Source organism: Condylura cristata, unplaced genomic scaffold (genome assembly GCF_000260355.1).
Source record: "Condylura cristata isolate star-nosed mole 26May11 unplaced genomic scaffold, ConCri1.0 scaffold00005, whole genome shotgun sequence".
In the NCBI taxonomy this organism is placed as follows: domain Eukaryota; kingdom Metazoa; phylum Chordata; class Mammalia; order Eulipotyphla; family Talpidae; genus Condylura; species Condylura cristata.
In genome coordinates this window covers 33,271,168-33,275,063 of record NW_004567106.1, presented here as the reverse complement: position 1 = coordinate 33,275,063, position 3,896 = coordinate 33,271,168, and positions in this window count along the sequence as shown.

Here is a 3,896-nt window from a genome sequence, read left to right as displayed (position 1 = left end):
GAATTAATGAGAACAAAATTAAGAAAGGATTTCCCTAATTTTTTCAAAATAGTGAAGTCTATGAGACTGTTAGGTAGCACAGCAACGGAAAAATAAAGCTTTTATGTGAGTTTTTGACATAATTTTATCATATCCCCAAGAAATTATATTGTTGGGGTCTATGGGGACAAAAATCTCAACAAACAATGACTAAAAGGTGAGGATGGTTTTCCCACAGAAGTAGATGGTTTCTTTCTGAAATAAGGTACAGGAGGGCAAGAGCAATAAATTAGAATTGTTCCTAAACAGCAATTAATTAGGATTATTCCTCCCCTAAAAAAAAGGGGGAAGGGTTGCTCAAAGACAATCATCATAATCATTATTTGTGTTAATTTATTTTTAAAAAACAGACTAGAGACAATAATTGTTAATGCTTGGGCAATCATCAAGATTTATTTTCAGAGCACTTGTACTTTGTTGTCGCATTTCTCATCATACTTTTAGGTAAATGGTATTTTAAAAGGATTTTATATTACCTAGAAAATATTTCTGTTATAAGAAATATTATATATTTGATCATACTTAGCTATTTCCCAGACTAATATTTATTACATCTACAATTAGGTGTTAAAAATTCTCTGAAGTGAGGCCCTCCCTGGTGGCACAATTACTTTAAGCGCAGCACTTAGAAGCTGTTGGCAACCACTTCAGCATGAGTTCCATCCTGGCCAGGGAGGTGACCTACCTGGTATGACAGACCTCTCCTGTCTTGCCTGCTGCTCCCCTCCGCAATGTACTTCATCAATCTGCCTGTTCTGCTCCCCATTCTTTCTCTGGTTAATCTTTTCACACACACACACACACACACACACACCCAGCACTTCTGCCTTGTAACCCCAGTTCTCGTATGCATAAATAAATAAATCTTTTAAAAAAATTCTCTAAAGTGATTGAGGATTTTGTGGGAGGCAGCTATGAGCCTTGTTTGTATCTAAAGAGCCCACAAATAGTAACTGAAACTGCCAAATAAACTGCAGGTAATTCTAACACCATATGCCCACATCTGTAGTCCTTACAATTTGCCCATTTAGAGGGTTCCTGCAGTATGTTCCTGAATCTGCATGCTGAGTTGGATCATGAAGGTGGATTTTATTTCCCTAGTAAAGCAATGTCTTAATTGGGGCAGGAGCCATCACCAAGGACTCAGAAGTAAACAGATTAGAAGTAAATAAAATGTGTGATAAAGGTAAAATTTGAACCTACATACTTTTTTTTTTTAAAGATTTATTTATTTGTGCATACAGAACTGGGGTTCAGGCCAGAGGCGCAGCGGCAGCGAGAGGATTCATCAGAGACAGAGTGAGGAGCAGAACAGGCAGATCGACGAAATACACTGCTGAGAAGTTAAAATATATCCATGTCCCCAATATGCATTGTCATAAGTTATGTACTTTCCTTATCAAATTATTGTAATAAAATTTATTTCATATAGAAAATGAAATCCTATTAAAACATGAACAAAAATAAATTTTAATTGAAACAAATGTTATAGATCACTGAAAGTTAGCACAAGAGGATGTGATTCAACAGAGTAAAATAAGAGCCCAGAGAAGGTAATTAAATTGTAGCAGAGTCTCAGTAGTCTGTAGGCCATTAACTCCTCGGACAAGTCCTCTCCATCCTCTTGTACAGGGTACTACTTATCTGATCCTCATGACACATAAAATTTGGTGGAATTACTTAAATAGTTCTGTACACCTTAATATTATACTAGAAAGTCTGAAAATATGCCTTTTATCTTAATCAGTTTCTATGTGGTAAAAAAGATTAAAATCATGGCTTTAAAAAAAAAACCAACCTTTCTTCTACTCTTGAGTCTCTCCACTAGATGGTAGATTCTTGTATAACCAAACTGCCCAAGAACAAAGAAAAGCAGGTAAGTCTGAGCTGTAGGTCTAAAGTAAAACAAATGAAGATTGATGGTGAATGTAGAAAAATGGATTGAGTCTTAAAAACTGTAAGTAAAAAAAATCAAACTGTATAAGGTTATATATAGTATGATGCTATTTTAATAAAAGCCTAAGTATATATTTATATGTTTGTATTTAATTTAAGAATACATATACGTTGGGCCCTCCTGGGTGGCGCAGTGGGTTAAAGCACAGCATTGTGAAGCTAGCTGCAGTTTCGGTGGGGTGCAAGTTCATTCCACTCCCTGGAGGTGACCACATGGCCCTGCAGACCTCTCCTGACCCACCCGCTGCTCCTCTCAGCAGTGTACTTCGTCATTCTGCGCTCCGCTCTTGTCGCTGGTAAAGCCTTTCACCGTCCCTGCACCTCTGGCCTGTACCCCAATTCGGTATGCATAATAAATAAATCTTAAAAAAAAAAATACCACTGACATACCTGAAAGCCAGAGAAAAGATTTAATCCACGCAAAGAATGTATCATTTGTCTGGGCTTTTTAGGATTTCATGTGGATTTATCTTCTCTTGGTAAAATTTATCTTCCCTTCTTTCTTATCCCCAATCATATTCCTTTCTCTTCTCCCCTTCTACAGAGAACTCTGCATTAAATGATATTAAATCATTCCCAAACCCAGGATCCAAGGTCTAACATTACTTTTCCCCTCATCTACATTTGAATATATTTGAAGTGATGTATTTGCTTCCGCATGACTGTTATCTTTCCCTGATAAGGTGACTTCATATTTAAATTTTATCTTCTCACTTGGAATTCTGTCATCTATACTAAGTTCTGTATTTAGTTATTCTATTTATAGTTCGTAGAATCAAAAACATGTTCTTTCTTATTTCATTGCTGTTTGAATTAAAATGTTTTTCATCTCATACCATCTATTAGTTTTCCTAAGCAAAAAAGTAAATCATTATAGTGCTAATTTATTTTTAAAAAACAGTGATTACAGGCCCTCCCTGGTAGTGCAGCGGGTTAAAGCACTGCACTGATAAGCTTAAGCCAGTTCCGCATGAGTTCGATTCCCGCCTGGCCGGGAGGAGTCCACTTGGCGAGGCAGACCTCTCCCGACCCGCCCGCTGCTCCCCTCAGCAGTGTATTTCTTGGATCTGCCTGTTCTGCTCCCCACTCTGGCTCTGGTGAATCCTCTCACCCTCTGCATCTCTGGCCTGTACCCCAGTTCTATGAATAAATAAATAAATCTAAAAAAAAGTGATTACAAGATAAATATTTAATTGTATTCACATTTAAGAGCTTTGGACCATTTATACTAGATTTCTGGAATTCTTTTCCTCTGATGTAGTGATTCAGGGCTAAAGTTGAATTTATTTAAGCAATGACTTTCATTCAAAAATTATATACTCGGCCTAGCAAGTAAGAAGAGATAGCATGAAAAGATAAAAATGTACTAAGAGATTACAGAAGGAACCAAGAATACAAAAAAAGTGATCAGATAGGTTTTAGGTAGAGAAATTAGACCAAAAGAGGGCAGGATGGAGGAGTTTATCATAAATACACACAAAGGTTAAAATTTGTCTTGGAATGTATATTGAGATAGTTTCTAAATTAGTATCAGTCCCAAGTTTTAGAATTATGATTTCAAGTAGAGTTAGCCTAAAGTTCTCTTACACAGAAACCAATTCCACATATCTGTTTTTTTCTTCTATTTGCTACCCTGCCAGAGTGCTATGGCATCTCTTAGAGGTAGAAGCAAGAGCTTTCTACCTTTCCAGAAGAACATACTATATTTCTTTCTAAAGGTAACTTTTGTTGTTTTCACCCGAGTTATTTTATTACAGGAATGTGAAAATGGTAATTCTGAAAACAGCCAAGATGTTATAAATGAAGGAATTTTGGTTTTGATTTTAAAAATTAGAATAGGAAATGAAATGTAAAGAAAAAAAAAAATTTCCCAGCCTCTCCTGAACAAATCAAATGTCCAG